This window comes from Haliotis rubra, unplaced genomic scaffold, assembly GCF_003918875.1.
Source record: "Haliotis rubra isolate DU_JTF1 unplaced genomic scaffold, ASM391887v1 Scf8, whole genome shotgun sequence".
NCBI classification, from domain to species: Eukaryota; Metazoa; Mollusca; class Gastropoda; order Lepetellida; family Haliotidae; genus Haliotis; species Haliotis rubra.
In genome coordinates this window covers 862,137-880,559 of record NW_025767523.1, presented here as the reverse complement: position 1 = coordinate 880,559, position 18,423 = coordinate 862,137, and the positions used below count along the sequence as shown (strand labels likewise).

The window sequence follows — 18,423 nt, the reverse complement described above, 5'->3', positions numbered from 1 at the left end:
GCATAAGAGAAGACAAAATGTATCCCTAATAGTGTGCTACATTGCTCTACAGAAAATGTGGTACACATATTTATTCAAGTATATGTTATAAAGCTTTTGTTTGGGGTTAAAGCGCTTTCGAACTTATGTTTCGTCAATGATTGGCGAAAAGGACACATGCCGTATTATAGTATAGGAAAATGGGTTTTTTTAATAATTCGTCATGATATTTCATACTTCATCTGTAATGAAAATATTTGATAAACGTTTTCAGTTATGGATACTTATATTTGATTATATAATGCCTCATGTTATTATCAATTAACTTTCTCTTAAGTGGTTGAAATTAACAAGAGTACGTGTGTGTAAGGTTCTTGGCAAATGTGAAACAGTAGTAAGAACCTTCACCCATTTTTTCAGTTTGTAGCACTGCATCATGTCTCTTCCTTGAAGGTTATAATTCATTCTATATATCGTCATTACATCCACTTCTGACCACATCCACTTTTACCATATTAACTTGCGTCAGGCCATTCTTTTTGGCTATAATTTCGTTTCAGGAATTCTCATGGACATTCTCACGATAAATATCTTTCAGCGATATTCCTTCTTTTCACGTAAATATTATTCACCCTAGAACACAAACTATTAAAGATACCGTAAATGTTGTCAATAAATGCATAATGCAGTTGATGTTTCCTGGAGAATCCATAATGACTCGAATTAATATTAATGTGCTATCACAATATGCAGTGATCCGAGAAAAGACAACGCACAACACGAGCACATGGCGGATGATATGGAGTGAAGAATAGGACAATTGATTTCTCTTTTAGAAGAGATTTGTTTTCAATCTTGAAAGAGTTTTCTCTTTGTCGCTTTTAGTTTATATCAATCTGTTGTCAATCAGTTGTTTGAATGATTCTTGTTTTGTTTGTTATTGATTGTCTTCTATGTTCAGACTCCTTATTGTTATTTGACAGGTTCACTGATGTTTGGCGTGTTATAAAATGTTTGACAGAATGATGTTTAACTGTACATGTTGACGGTGAAAAGAGCAAATATTGTCATATGGATTGACAGCATGTCCCAGTGATGGAAATAATAATAGCATGACATTATGATGACATTTTTGGAATATGATTTTAATGTTGGTCAATTTGCTTATCTTTAAAGTTTCTAATCTCTTGGTGATAATCAACGCAAAATGTACCCGATAGGTAGAGCCCGACGCATGTGAATCACAAGCCCTGAGTTTATATTATTCAATGTTTACTGTTCTACATAAAAACAAAACATTCTATATTTTTCAATGCCATCGACATGACGTGCTGTAGAGTTTAGAGGAATAGGATTATGTAGAGTATAAGCTCAAAAGCAACTACTCACTTTAAAGACTATGCTCGCTGAGCGTCCACTGAGGAAGCTAATGCTTAAAGGCTCTTAAGATATATACGTACATACACTCTTGTGTAAGTTTCAACTCAATGAAGATATCTCAAATTGTGTGTTCAAATATAAAATGAACTGATTGCTTCAATCTCAACATCCAAAAATATTTCCGGACGATATACAATTGGTTCTGAATATCACGACGTAACTATGGTCCCCTCTTTAATCCTGGAAAATAGCCTTGCAGTAGAGCAGAAAGTGGAAGCAAATGCTTCGTGATTTTGAGTCGAGCACAACATTCACGAGATGTGAATCACTGTGGGCAAGCCATGTGTAATTTGCATTTCTATCAAACTGTTTTAGCACATCTGTGTTGAATTCTACAGACCCCTTAGACCGGATGAAATACCATTCATGCTTATAAACAGAAATAGCATTATACTACACAACACTGCACATGACTCTCTGATACGTTCAGTGTGTGTTGTGTTCTGAAATGATCTTTTTAGAATAGCATGTCCAAGCTACATAACATGTCCCTGTCCTTCACCGAGCAACAAGACAAAAAAGTAGTTGCTTAAAGATAAAGTCTACGGCTGTCGAACCTACAATAAATACTGAAGCTTGTTCCACTGAAAACTTCAAGATGGAACGACATGTGCTCCATTTACATATTCATACAACACAACACGAGTAATTGGTGATAATTAAGTAAAATACAATGTGCTGAACAGCGGACGTGTTACGAGCAGTGGGTTGCGGAAAGTACATTAACACATGCCCGAGAGCAAGTAGACATCTTCACATAGATTCCCGAGAACATTAACAAGTCAGTCAGCCACCAGGTTATGTTGAGAAGCCCACTTGTTTCATGACTCTAAAAAGTGTTTATATGCGTCGCATATGAAAAACAAAAACTTTTTTTCTTCGCACAACTTGGACTTATTTTAGATGCTTTAGTAAGTCCGTTGTAAGCTGTGCATTTAAAACGTTAAAGCATCATCATCAAGAACAGAATGGTCTTAGCATGAATCTGTATATGTTCGTTACATATACGGTGTGATAAAATGCAATTTCATTGGTTTGATGTTCCTGAGCCGTGTGATCTGCATGGAAATATACACCGGGAATGAAATAGCGAGGCTTTACAGCAAGCTTTAATGACAACATCAGAAAAGATGCTTTGTCCAACTTCTACATTATAACACCACCATAAACACCATGTGATTAAATGGAAAATATTTTCATCTACGAAACCATTTCATCTTTCAACAATTGGGCTTGTGCCTAATAAAGAATGTTAAGACAAATATTAACGACAGAGACATTTTTACAGGACATTAAAAAATTAATTTAGGTTGAATGTTTGGTTTTCTCTAGTTTTTATTTGTTTGGAACTCCCTTTTAACTCCCTCCATTAACTTAGTGTGTTTCAGGAAACATATCATATTTCCCAAAGAGAAAAATGATAGTGACTCATAAACACATGCTCATATGGTTAAATCTTTAAATCGATATCTTGTGGAGGTGGAAAATGTTTTGTTGCTTTTATTCTTTTGGCTGGTGCTGTTAAATGATGGTGGAATATATTGTTAAAGATATCATATATCAATTTTGAGATTTCGAGCTCAGTTCAGCTACTCATTGTGATACCACTTTACATTTATGGGCCGACCAGGAAACGATCATTTTGTAAGACAGTAATGTCCATAAACGGTTCGTTAGAATCCAAACTTGATTTCTTTGTTCACGGAAGTCGCGAATGAACTTCGATTCGCCAGAAAACATGACGTTAGTGCAACGTCGATTTTCCCAGTGTGACCTTGCCAAAACCTCTGACCCCTCTGATTCAAATTACATACAGTAAGTTTTGGGTGCATTTAGACGTTGGGCACGCGCATCTTTGCAGAAGATATTACACCGTCTTAACATGTACTTTTACACTAGTTGCCTGAGTGGCATTTGCAGGTGAATACTCAATGCCATAGTTCTGAACCAATAAATCCTAGGCTAGGGTTCATGTCCATGGCGGTGTCGATCATCGACCTTGTAATGTGTCCCACACAATACTGATGACAGATGTAGAAGTATGCAGCGTTTGGGCAACAGTATTCTGAAGTAAGTCAACCTGCAACATGCCCATCGCACATAACTGTCCATGATGATGCAAACGGCGCTCCACTAATACTGTTACACCTTTGATGACATCATGTGTCGGAGGGACAATGGCATAATTCTGCCATAACACAACGTTGTCCGAGGAGTCACAATGTTGTGTTCGGGAGCTAGATCTTCGGAAATATCCGAGTTAAATGAATGAGTACCATAACCATAACGGGACCACAATGTTAGAGCTTCTGCCAAATTATTCAGTTGGAAATAAATCTAGATATCACACTTTTTGAAAATCGGAAATAGTAATTTCTAATTCTCGCTCTGAATCTAATGACATTGCGACAAGAATTTGTGTTGTAGTTCATCTGAAACATCTCTTTTACTTCAATCCCATGTATCGATTGTAAAATGACATTTCAGGTTCTGGGAAAAGTAAAATAATCCTTTACTTTAGTTTTTTTAACATTCAACCGAATTGTGGAACAATCCATTCGTTATTCATGGCTTAATCGTCATCAAGTAAAACGTTATGCTTATGGACAAACCTCATTGTTGTTTTGTCTTTCATTCGATAACAGAAAGATTTACATCTCTCTTCTCCTGCAGTGAACGCCGTAATGATGCCTAATTAGATACAACCCTTTCTAACTTCCACAAATTAATATTTTCACTCATATGATAACACACCCCCCCTCCTCCCCTCGAAATGCTCAGGGCACCATTTGTAACCGTTTCTCTGACAATGATGATTCGTCGAGAAACAATACTAGGCACATAAAGAAAACTGTGCATACAAAAATGTAAAATCTAAATATATCAAACCTGTTTTGACACATAAGGGTTTAAACTCAGAGATTAGTGACATGTATCCAACATGCATGCACGTGCCACGTTCCGTGACGTCAGTGGGTTCGTCCTTGAGACGTGCAATACGGTCTTGCACGTGCATTCCGGGAAAGAGAAACAGAGCAAATGAATGCCACACAATACTGTCACTTTGGAAAGCACAACCCCTGCCCTTGCGATCGTTCAAAAAATTAAACGGCTATTGAAACGCTAGTGTTTCCCCCAGGATTGTGAAAGGGCAGGGTAGACTCAGAGAAAAAGGGCACTTTAAAATTCAAAAGGGCATTCAGCAAACAAAAAAGGCACAACAATTAAGGGTTCAGTAATTTACTGTGGCTGACATCATTTGAGTCTGTTTGGCATGCTTTGATGCAAGTTCATAAAATTATTCATTCATATTCTCCTCTTCTTTCGTGCCAAGAACTTGGCCACACACTTCCTCAAGTCAATGTCAGTAGAAGACTTAGCATTCATGCTGACCATAAGTAGCCTGGTGCAGTTATTTACTTTCAGCCTGTTCCTATGGTCTGTCACGATGAGTTTCAACCTGGAGAATACTCTCTCAACCTCTGATGTCGAAAGGATCACAGTAGCATGGATACTCAGGAGCTTCACAAAGTTTGGGTAGAGGTCTCCCAGTTGGGGCTTGAGGCTTGTCAGAGTCTTCAGGATATTGGATGGTGAACAGGTGTCAACTTCCTCAGCAAAGAGTTCCTTGACCTGACTCCACTCAAGCTGTGTTTTATCAACATTCAGGCCAAAGTGCTCTGCCAGTTCTGTAATCTGCAAAATTTGAATATTATGTCAATATATGAAAATGTGACATCCAACTTGTGTCCAAACCATGGATCCATTTCGTCCTTTCATATTCCACTTGGTGCAAAGAGAACAAACATCATGGAGCTTGTTTCACACCCTCCTCGTTTGCATCCTCAATGTATTTTAGCCAGGGGCGACCTTGTTTCCACTTGGTATCGAAGACAAGCTTGTGACCTGCATCTTTCTTCTTCTGAGTTGTTTGAGGAGCTGGGCCACTGGATGACAACCACTTGTCAATGTCATAGCAAACAAATTCTGAATCTTCTACATTGGGTCTGAAATACACATACAAGTCAGTTTTATTTCCAGCCAAAATTTATTGTATTTTGTAATTTGGTAATAAGAAAACATCCTTTGAATATTAAGAAAATAAGAATAGTAAAAATACCTTGTACTAATGAAAGTACTTTTTCACACACAGAAAAAACAGTTCCCACTTTTATTACATTTCAGTTGAGGATAAATTAGGGTAAAATATCAGATAAATATACACAAAAATTTGGAACAATTATTTTTAATTTTGAAAATCTGAAAAACTAGATATGGAGACAGGTAAAAATTGTCTTTGTTCATTGCAGACACCTTATCCACCACAAAATCTACTAACTTCAAATTAAGTATATATATAAAAATTAATTTAGTATTTCTACCGATATTTTAGAATATGAAAAACTACATGTATGCAGTGCAAAAAATAAACTTAGATACGTTCAGAAATAGACATGTTTGATAAGGCTTCGATTCCTGTGTCTATTTTGTGTTGAATTATTACTTCGGTAATTCGTACATTTACAAAGAGTAAATAAACTTTCAACACATATACCCAGTGCAAATATTAACTATAGCAAACGAGAGGGTTTTGTGTATATCTAGAAAATCGAAATGAGAAATACGTGCTTCCGAAAGATTTCTTTCAGAGCGAGGTCGACTGAACAAGGAGAAATTAAAAGTAAAAAAATAAATATTAGAATCTATTCACAATCGTAATATTAGAGAGGATAACAATCATCGGTGTTTTTTAAATACTTGAGACAAGCATTGAAAAGGAAAAGGAAATGAAAAAACTTCGGAATAATCTGAAGTGATCATGTCCGATATGGCTTCCTTTGTTTCATTCATTTTTGTTTTCTCCTCACAAAAAGACTAAAATAAGATATGGACGTAAAGTATTTACATTAAAGATTCTTAAACATAACAGAGACATGTTACGCATAGCATGCCAAATCTCACGTCTGCACAACGTCATGGGGCCTTTGGGATGGTCCGTGGGGGAATGTCTAAACGACAAGTGGCTGCACATTTCCACTGCCACCGGAACACCATTTCTGCACTGGTGAGACGCTACCAGAACACAAATGACGTCATCGATCGGCCACGTTCTGGATGTCCACGTGTACAACGCCAAGACAGGACAGATGGATAAGGGTGACCCATCTTCGCCACAGGTTTCAGACTGCAGTGATGACTGCCCGAACCATCCCAGGACTTCGCCGTATCCACCCCAACACAGTTCGACAACGTTTACGTCATCACGGGATCAGACCACGACGTCCCGTCATACGGCCTATCCTAGCACAACGTCGTCGACAAGCTGGCCGAATGTGGTGCCGAAATCATGTCCGCAGACCCTTGTTTTGGTGGAGAAATGTTGTTTTTACAGATGAGTCCAGGTTTAACATTTCCCATAGTGATGGACGTCAACGTGCCTATAGACGCGTGGGAGAACGTTATGCACAGGCCTGTGTCTTGGAGAGGAATCGCTTTGGTGGTGGTTCCGTGATGATTTGGGGTGGAATAACAGTACGCCAAAGAACTCCTTTGGTGATTGTTCAGGGTAACTTAACTGGTGTGGGCTACAGGGATCAGATTGTAGCAATTCCTGTGGCAATTCCTTTTCTGCAACGTCATGGCCCTGGGTTAACATTCCAACATGATAATGCCCGCCCTCATACGGCAAGGGTTGCTATGAATTTCTTGCAACACCACAACGTTGACTTACTGCCTTGGCCTGCAAATTCACCGGATCTCTCCCCGAAAGAGCATGTTTGGGACGAGATGGATCGACGTCTACGCCGTCTTCCTCATCCGCCAGATAACGTTCTTGAACTTGCAACAGAACTTGAGAGAATCTAGCGTGACATCCCACAAGCCTTCCTTGCACGTTTGATAGGCTCTATGCGTCGTCGATGCACTGCTGTTCTCAATGCCGATGGTGGACATACCCGTTACTGAGCTTGTGACATGGTCGTTTAACCCCTGTCCCGCTTGTGGACTCGTGACGTCATTGTGATTGACTTTTCAATTGAAATTCTCCTAAATGGTTATGGTCTCATGATCCCCCCCATTAAAGTTTATATGTACCTTTGACGTTGTTATCGTACTTATCAACTGGGATAATATTTTGACAATGCACAGTTTCTTTATGTGGCTAGTATATAATGACTGGGATGAAGTTTTAAGTATCATTCCAATATGGAGTGTTTCTGAAAATAGAACATTTATAACTGTATATCGTCAACTGGCAACAGCTTGAAGAAGCAGCCGCGATCAAGGATAGACAAGATCCACCATAACTATTTCTAATCTAATAAACATTCTGCTCTAAATATTCAAACTGATCAATGTTGTTGAAACATATATCGGTTGGATCACTGTAAATATATCTCCAACTTTGTCTTGCACAGATAAGATGTAGTTGAAAACTTAACTTAGTTAAATGTGCTTAGGTAAGAAAATAAACAACCATTTATATGCATACACTGAGGGGCAAAAGAAACGATACCAAGTAAATTTCACAACGTGAGAAAAAACAAGACGTCATAAGCATAAGGTGACAATTTATATTTTCAGAACAATCAAACAACTACAACATATCGTAAATTCATACAGTCATAACCAAAGAAGGTACAGATATTCAACAAATAAAGAGGGTGGGGTCGATTGTCCAGTATTCGATCACGTACAAGTTTACACAGTCCCACTGAAACAGTCATTTGAGCACATTTTACCACAAGTTAGAGTCGGTATCGAGTGTGTGCTCCTCCAGCATCGATACAGGCTCGAACTCGACGTCGGGCAGATGACGTCAGACGTCTGATCACCGGACGTTGGATCCTGTTCCACTCGTCTTGCAGTGCTCTGGCAAGAGCTCTCCTGATGGCAGGCGGATGTGGTCTGGCGCGAATTTGCCTCCCAAGATGGTCCCAAAGGTGCTCAATGGGGGAGAGGTCAGGGGAACGTGCTGGCCATGGTAAGACGTGAACGTTGTTAGCGTTAAGGAAACCCCTAACGCGCTGTGCTGTATGGCATGGAGCATTGTCGTGTTGGAAGACAGTTCGGGGTTCTGCTGCAGGAATGGCAAGACGACTGGTCGGAGAACCTGGTCGATGTACCTTTGACCATTCAAGTTACCGTCTACGATCACCAAGTCTGTCTTTCTGTCTCCAATTATGCCTCCCCAAACCATGACGCTGTCACCGCCGTAGGGCTCCACTTCTTGTACGCAGCAACGTGCAGTACGTTCACCTCTGCGTCGATGTACCCGTATCCTGCCGTCTGGTCTGTTAAGGTGGAACCTGCTCTCATCTGTAAAGAGTACTCGAGCCCATTGCCTGTTCTGCCAGCCTGCAACTTGGCGTGCCCATCTCAGACGTTCACGTCGATGTTGACGGATTTGTCCCCCATTAGATTTAATACAAATGATCTACATAATCACTTGATTGAGGGCTTATCTGCATTTACCCACATTGTCCCCTTGTGTACTCTGGCGTGTTAACAAGATGGGTGACTTGAAACGAACAGCGATGCATTGGATGACATGAAATCTGTGGTTACCGTATTTAATTCTCCAATGATTCTCCAGACAATGTGAGTCATATGTAATTGAACTACAAACATTTGACAAGTCTATGTGATCAAGAATACAGTCATTATGTGCACGTGTTTTGGGCTACAAGAAATATTATCAAAGGTTGATGCAAAGGAGTGTAACTGCACACAATATATGTACCTACACCAATAGATGATCCACATCAACTATATAAACCTGCCCTAGATACGTAGATAACACCCGTGAAGGTCAATAACACCTCAAGGACATCTTTGAGAAATCATGAATAAGATATTATGTTTCATTTGAATGACTCGGGATGGACCTACTTCTGTATAATGTCATGAATAATTAAGTGACGTATTGTGAAATGTCGATTTATCGGTCAATTGACCAGGTTTCTGTATGGCCTCAAATGTCATCTTATGAAATTATTTCAGGCCAAGAAAAGTGTATGTGATGACCATATTCTCGATCTTTGACACTCACTAAATAACTTTTGTCCGAGGCGTCCGATTAAGACTCTTATATAGCATGTATTTAAGCATAAAATCAGGCGTAAATTTCTATGTCTTACCGTAATCAGGCTTCTTAACGCTTATTCGTGTCTAGCTGATCAAGGGTCTCTAGAATCAATAAATGATCTTGGATGGAGGCTGTACTGTATCGCGACCATTTGACATTTAACAATTTCTTTTGTACTTGTAAAGTATGGATATTAACTGGGGCTACTCTTACAAATGATATGATATGTGGAAACGACATCTCCATCTATAGCTAGTTCCTTAGAAATTGATACATGTTCGATAGATGTATGAATCAGTGCCACACGTAACTCTATCCTCTGGCAACTATATCCTCAATTATATGACCACAATAGGTTAAACAGGTATAAATAAACTTCTTGGGTCGCCACTATTGTTCCACATTAATCTTGTTAGGGACAAAAACAATTAATTAGATGCTCAGCGAAATGTCAAAATATCAATAAAGACCATGGATCAATCACGATATTGTAGGAATCATGACCATAATCTATTTACTGGACAACTCGAATGTGCATACTCCGTTTGCCTATTTACAGAAGTATTGATTACATTACCTTTCAAAGTCTTGACATAGGTATTATGCCTAAATTTGCTTTTTTAGCCTCATCCCTAGAGATTTGTAAACATGAAAGTATTTGTGAATGGAGATTTCATTGAAGCTGTCGACTCATTATAAAAAACAGGGACGCTATAAATCGCAAAAGGCAGGCGCAGTCTTTTTCAATATTAGACATCATTCTGTCATTAGGTTATTTCTTGGGATGCGAACATTTGTTCGCAACTTGATGACGTCGTAAACAGACAGATGTTTTAGAGGGCTGTATGTTTTCTGCTTGGATTTGTTGTTGGGCAACGCAGATAAACAAAATGACAGAACGACTGCTTCCAAACGCAGGCGAGATATGGGATATGTCTGCAATAGGAGAAAAGGTGATAGCTACCAATAATCCACTGGTCATAGTTTTTTTTATACAGCTAAAGGAAGTGTTGTATTCAAGACGTGATCATTAATGAAATACTTAGCTTTATTTACATCAGTAGAGACGTTGTAAACAATGCCTACATCTCACGTAACAAATATCCGACTCGTGTTCTGCTCGTATTAGAATAACTTACGGCTATGGTCCATTCTTCCAAAAGGAATTCATGTCGTAGATCCCTAGTGTACGAAGCTTTCCCATATACAAGTAAAGATACGCCCTTTATTTTCCATATTCAAACATACTGTACGTGTCTCAAGATCCACATTCGAAAGGAAACGTATCCCGACTCAACGTTACACAGTAAACCTTTTCACATGTTATCGGATTGTTTGAAAAAAAGATCGCTATTGCCATTTAGATTTAATATACTTTTTTCACTTACACTTATACAAAGCAAAATGCAAAAACATTAAAAAAACATCCCGGCACATTGGGAATAATTGGAAATAATACTAAAACTAACCATTATCGATCGTGTCGAGGTTGTTTCCCTAGTCTTGAACGTCTAATATGTTTACCGCATGAAAGCAGTCAAGTTATGAGATGAGTTACTGTTTTGCTTTGGCACTGGCCTTCATATTGGCAGGTGCTTATTGATCATCATGGCGGTTATCTTATCAAATTATTATTCTTTTTCCGTACATAGCACAGGGACATTGATTCAATCAAATGGAAGCATTGTTCTATTTTACTGGATTCTGAGAGCGAACAAAGGCGCCCTGTTGACAGAAACTTAACAAGGGTGATATTTGATATTCAGACGCCTATCCACGGAAATGTGAAGAAAAGTGTTTTATCGTCTTAGTCCATCGTTGTACGTTTATCAGCTTGGTGAAATTTGATTGCATTTATTTCCTCATTGTTGGGTAACATATCAAAAGTGTTTTAAAAACTTTATAAAAAAGCATTTGGCATATCTGCATCAAATGTATATGCTTGAGGGTTGTGCCAACCATACTTTCAGATACCAGACATTGATACTTGGTACATAGTTTACAATCTCATGAGAACATCTCTGTCACATGAAACATCTAAGCAAACAATCATCTGTCACCATTCCACATCCACATACATTAATTAAAGAGCTGTTTATACCAGCTGCACCTTAAGATCCATATATCACATGATCAGATTCGATGCATCAGACGTTGATGCATGCTTTTTAAGGTTCGAAATGAGACTCAACACCGCTGATAAAAATTATGGGTAGAACGTGCTGTACGAAGAGTGACCAGACCTTTTCCTGAAAACAACACTGATTCGATAACGCCTAAATCATGGCTTACATCTCTACCATTTTTCGGTCGGTCTTCAGATCCAGAACTACAATCATATTGTGAAAATGCATAAATGCTTTACTCAAGTCATCAACTATTCCACATAAAGGATCACAGACAGGTATTTCCTGCCTATAATAGACATAGACCTGTGGTGCCATCAGCAGTTCATAGATCTCTTTCAAGAAGAAACCGCGACATGCATTATTCATTTATTGATGTATCGTTATGGGTGTTTTTGTCACTATTTTGGTCACAGGTCGGTCACGATAGCTGCAGAAAAAGAAATATTTATGTTTAACAACCACCGGATTTCCTGTCAATTACTGCCAACAGAGAAGATCGACAAGGTTGGTTCGTGAGTGAACTCATCATCATCATGTGGTTAAAATTGACGCAAGAGAGAAATTACATCACTTATCAATTTTCACTGATTCGGAATCATGATATATACTCGAAGAAGATAATAACATATAAAACCTTGAAGGAAAGGATATGTGTTCTCTATTTTTGGTCTAAGTATGCAGCCAGACGGTGCATACAATAATAACTCCACCTTATCATAATCACTTTATCATATGCATTGATATTGAACGCATTTGTCAATTAATCGTGGAAATACTTTGATTTTATACGTATGTCTAGCTGAAAAATACTGCATTACATTACGACGTCGTAAATATATTATTGGTGATTCGTTGCAATATTTCCTATTTTGTGTTATCACTGATGTTATATGATGCGACGTAGTAAACAGAGCAGGAGGTTAATAAGCTTCGTTCTCATGAAAAGATACTGCATAGGGACTATATTTCCGATAATTGCTTGATCTATTTTCAGGCAGAAATTCGAAGTGGCAGCAACTTCTAAAGTAGAGTGAGTGAGTGAGTATGGTTTTACGCCGCTTTTAGCAATATTCCAGCAATATCAAGGCGGGGGACACCACAAATGGGCTTCACGCATTGTGTCCATGTGGGGAATCGAACCCGGGTCTTCAGCGTGACGAGCGAACGCTTTAACCACTAGGCTACCCCACCGCCCCTCTAAAGTAGATATGCAACTTTATCAATCGTAAAAACGAATGGTAACAAATGCCCAATGGATCACGGAACGAAGTTTTTTGTGGGATAGTGGTGTATAACGTTTGATAGTTTTGATGGAACTGAGATCGCAAAAAGTAAAACAAATGCTTTGAATTTTTGATTTGTGATATATTCCTCTTGTCACGAGACAGCGATTTACTCGTACGAGACATGTGTCTCTTTTGTGGATATTAAGGAGGTTTGGATTGCAGTTACTATGCAAAATCAAAAATAACAATACAGTTCATTTCTAACAAAGTATAAACATTTAATGTAGTGATACCTTCATATGATGGTTAAAACTAATTCTATAATGTAATAGTAGACAAAAGTAAATGGTTCATGAATCCATACAGACAAAACAGATTGGTTTTATGTTTGGTCAAACGTGAGGAGCTTTCTCACGGGGATGTCTGATGAGAAGGTAGCAATCGATTTCACATTAAAAAATAACCCTATCACTGTGTTTTTGTCTGATGGGTTTGCCTTGAACTATTGATAAAGATAGACATAAGATTGAACACAAATGATTGATAGGTTTATCCTTTCAAATTGTTTTTAACATAGCCTTAAAATGAAACCCAAAGCAAGGTATTAAAACCTGTAAAATATACACAGGTCGATAGCAACGAGTAATAACAGGCCGTTGATATTTGTGACTTTGATATACGCATGTTTAATGAGTCCCAAGACCATTAAACAAAATCCATAAAGATTGGAAGTGGCAAATTTCAAATTTCAATTTCAAAAAGACGGGACCATCATAGTATTATGAAATATTTTTTAGAAGCAGCACAGTTTCATTTAATCATACATAAAGGGAATTATAGATAATTGTAGTCATCAGTACAATATGTTTCTGCTTTTGGAATATTGGGTATGATCATTGTTACAATAATTCAGGATCAAGTGTAGCATTTGTGTCTAACGTTTCAGGTTTTTATCATGTGAAAGCAGTATACAGGTTGAGTTGTTATATGGTGTTGACGCTTCACTTCATTCCGACAGCTGCTGACATATCTCAGATCATGTCTTTTCTGAGCAATAGCAAACAGACGCCCTGATGTATGATCCGATTAAAACATTTTTCTTTTTCCGTACGTAGCCAGGGACATCAATCAAATGCCAACAAAGTTCTATTCTAGTGGACTCTGGGAATGAAGTAGGCGTCCCGTTGACAGGGTTTGACATCAGTGACATTTAATATTCAATATGCTCGGATTTATAGACAAGAATTATGTCCATACGTCTGCATTTCATCTGCCGGATGAAATTATGTCATCTTTATTTCATCCCTGGATCACATATCAAGATTCATATAAAGAGTTGTGGTCACATTTGGCATTTGGCATTAGTAGCAACAGCATTTGCATACAGCCTGCAAGACAGATTTCGTGCTAACCATTCCTTCTTGCACGGAATTAGTTGGCTTCATATTGGTATGTTTGAGGTGCTTGATAAAAATATGTCTTCATGAGAACATCGATATTTATCATATGAAGCATCTCAGCAGATACAATTAACTGTCCTCACCTCAAATACACTCAAAAGTAGTTGCTGTGACATATTGTTGCATGCACATATGATGACAGTATATTTTAAGAACGATCAGCTGGCGCATCAGTCCCACACACAATAAGGTAATATTCTGGACGTGAGGGCATATGTATCTTTACGCTAAGAGTGGACACCTAACACTGCTGATCATATTCGTGAGTAGAACGTATGTACGGAAAGTCCCTTTACATCTTCCTCGAAGAAAGCACTGACTTAAATCTGCATCATTCCACATGCGTTCAGGTTTTTGTATCCTGTTCCGGAATCACATGTTAGACTGCATAAAAACTCGTTTCAAATTGTCTTGGCTCTTTGATGAAGCATCAATGACACACAATTCTTTCCTCGTCATCAGCCATCCCGTTGCTTTGAGGAAAAAAACACGGCATGCATTATTTATTTTTATTGCTGTTTAATTGTTAATTTCAATCCCCAGACTGAGTCGTACATTGAATTTGACTGGCTTAGCATAAAAATAGTAACGGCAGTTACCTGCTGAAGCAGGTAATGTTTTATGTTACGTTAGGTGATCTCAATTATAATGACTAAAAGGGAAAAAAGGAAATTCGAGTGAATTCCTTCGTAAATATTTTAACTAATCTTGAAGAGATAACCTGTGATTTGAACAATGGCATAACCGAAATAATGGTTGTTTAATGACCTCAAACCAAATAATGACAGTCGTTGATTCTAATTTTGAAGCCCTGTAATGGATATGTGCATGTCTGAAAACAATGTTCAAGTATTAGATTAATTTAAGATCCCATAAACCGAAAGTCTCGTTACCATCATCAGACTTGATTGAAACAACAAAGAAGTCTATGCCGGTGTAACATGTGTTAACTGGAGAAACTGAAGGCCAAGTCAACTTCCGCTCAGGAATTTACTGAGCAGAGTTGCGCACATACACATGTCAGAACGCTAATATAATTTGTTCGAATACTGATCCTGTCTGATTAATGTTAAAAGTTTGTCAGCACCATGCACGTGTTGGTGTTATGAAAGTTGTAAATGTCTGAGCCGGACTTTCAACATCAAGCTGTCAAGCTGTCTGCGATAAAAATACAATTATCGACCTTGCAATGATGTTGCGTCGTGAACGCTGTTTGTCGTTTTCCGGTAGCCAGGCCTACAGTACAGCTGCAGTAAACGACAAATACTGCCTTTTATTAACATTAATAAACGTCGCTTTCTTTCATTGTTTCTCGACAGTAAGTACCAGCTTTGCAAAAATGTGTTATCTTTAAGTTACTTAAGCGTTGTAACGACTGCGCTATATTACTATGTGAAATACTTATCTCGCTTAGGCTTGGTTTGCAGGAACAAGAGGACGCCACTATTCCCTAGATATTGTAGTTATAAATACTATACATTTCCGTGTACAAGCAAGCCATCAATAATCACCTGATTATATCTTCACAACTGCCAGTTGGAATCAGAGTGCAATTCACAACCCCCAAGACGGAGATCGCGGTGTCAGAAAGTGACATTATTTGTCGGACAGGTGTATATGTGGGTCTGTACTCCGTGGAGAACGTTTCAGATATTGACTAACCAGGATAAGACACTGATGTCGGTTAAATGAGACCAGTGTTTACGACTGTTCGACTTTACGACTGAAATTGACATGTCCACAAGCTAACGGTGCATTTGTTGTGATTGGATCTGACAGGAGTAAACTATGTAACTATATTACTTTGAACTGATAAGATTAGAGTTGCTCTCAATTTGTCACTATTCACTGGTATTCTTCTCCTCTATGTTTGCTGGACTACCTACTTCAAAGGTCTAGAAAGTTGCGTGAATATAAGTTAATAACTTCTTATCCTCACAGCAATTTGACTGATTCAGTTTTGTTCCTTTTAAAATCTTTTGTATTCCTTCCTTTATCTTGTCGACACTTCTCAACAAAACCTTATGACATATATTTATGCCTGTAAACTGGACATCTCTGTATACACCTTCAAACGTTTGTGTATGTGATAATTGAACCAATACATATCTCATTTGAAATAAAGAACATTTGTTACGTCTGAGCAGGAGACGTATATTTATGAATCTCCCGGTTCAAATGAATTACCTTACAACAGATTAAAGCATATGCTGATGGTAGAATTATATCTATTTTGCCTCTCTTAAAATATTGTTGTTTCAACGTTGTTTATTGTATTTCGTTTTTGTGTATTTCTTATACATATTCTATTACCTTTTCAGATTTATATGTCATTCAGTTAGTCAATTATTCTAAGCTGTCGGTCTTTCTCTTATGAGAAGTCGGCTAATTCTGCTTGTCCAGACATATATGGGATCGATGAACCAATTTACTATTCTCCTGCCCCACATCACTAACAATCACTTTGGTAGGAGAAACAAATTACAGTCTATTATATTGAAGTTACAGTCAGCTACAAGTCAGCATCACGTTTGCATAACGACGGACAGTTTAAGACAAGTCCTAGATTGTGTGCATGTAGCAGTATTTCGTTCAGAATCATTCTTGTATCATGATAGAAGTGTTCATTATGGTAACATTTGTCCATGTGCATAGACGAAGCTCAGTCACAGCCGTGAGCTTTCAATGCGCGCCAAGACCATTCCGACCACTATCAGCTCCAGAAACCTTTTAATCTTCCCCATCCAAGGATTTGCCTTCCCGAAATACCTATAGCTTAGAGACATGCTAGCTTTTGGAAACGTAAACTGCTTTTCGTTTGATAGACAGTATGATTGTGTGCGGAATCTGCAGAGAATTAGAGGTGAACGTATTAGGGGTAATCGTCCCTCGACGGCGTAGATCTTTGATCATGATCAAACGCTTGATTTTCTGGTCTAAACTAGAATATCTACAGGTCAAACAGGTGAAATATCGTTGACAACGATAGAAAGTAGCGATTTCCTCACTGACCAAGGAATGTGAAATAATGTGGTCCCCTGATCCACCAAACCCTTGTCCAAGAGGTTTCATCCTCTTACTTTCACGGTTATTGTTATCTCATGGCCAAGGACACCTGCTGTTATAATTCTACTTTGTTTTTATACAAATTCCTTCGACCCAGATTGAACAGTGTCGTCACGTGACACGGAAGTGACGCCATACAGGACACGGGGTGTAGGGCGGAATATCCTGTTGATCAAAGCGCTCGCTGGTCACCCTGAAGATCCGGGTCAATTCTCCACATGGGTACAGTGTGTGAAATCAAATTCCTGGTGTTCTGTAGATTGTTGCTACATTCATTCTCTCACTAACTCATCCACTCACTCACTCATTCATTATCACGTAACGATATATGGACAGGCCTGCCAGTTTACTAGTATGGACTTGTGGTACAAGAGGGCCAATGGTCAATCAGATAGTTAGTTTGTTTATGTTTCTTCACTTTCTTGATTCCTTGATTCCGTGTTTATTGAGGTGTATGACAAACCTCCATAGGGGTTGACGGCTTTAATGCCGCTTTTACATTACTGTTGGGTTGACATTCGTCGGCCAAAGATTTTAATGAGGATCCGCCAATATTTATCAAAATATCCGTGAATATCTGGATCCCTTGTGTACTTTTGCATATGCATCATCGAAATGGCGCTTCTAACCTTGGGCCCGAGGGTGTTCGTGATACGTTTTGAATATATACTGTTGAGGTCAACGATAACAGACATTTTAACGCACAATTGTCAACACAACATCAGATTCATCTCCATTCTTCAAAGGTAATGTTTTTGGCTTGTAACCTCTAGTCATACCCGGAAACCCTTAATGATGTAAGAAATTGCACAAGCAATACATTTTAAACGGAAACTTTAAACGTCAGCGATAACCCAACGGGATTCCTATAGATGAAGGAGACTGCGCTAACGATACACTTTTTGTACATACTGTAGAGGTCGATGAAACTTTAGGAATCTCAACTCAAAATTCAAAAACACATTTCCACTGCAATTCCTCTTTAAAATGGAAAATATGCGCAAAGGCATTGTGTGCATATGTTCCAATGAAAGCTA

The 18,423-nt window shown here is 38.4% G+C and overlaps 1 long non-coding RNA gene across 1 annotated transcript; it reads right to left on the bottom strand.

Annotated features, from left to right (window-relative positions):
* Positions 1–4,956: 4,956 nt before the first annotated feature.
* On the bottom strand, positions 4,957–17,343 carry LOC124261450. Its single transcript, XR_006894327.1, has 3 exons — positions 17,333–17,343; positions 5,540–5,545; positions 4,957–5,115 (listed from the first exon to the last, which is right to left on the bottom strand). It is a non-coding gene; the product is annotated as an uncharacterized LOC124261450 (long non-coding RNA).
* Positions 17,344–18,423: the final 1,080 nt, after the last annotated feature.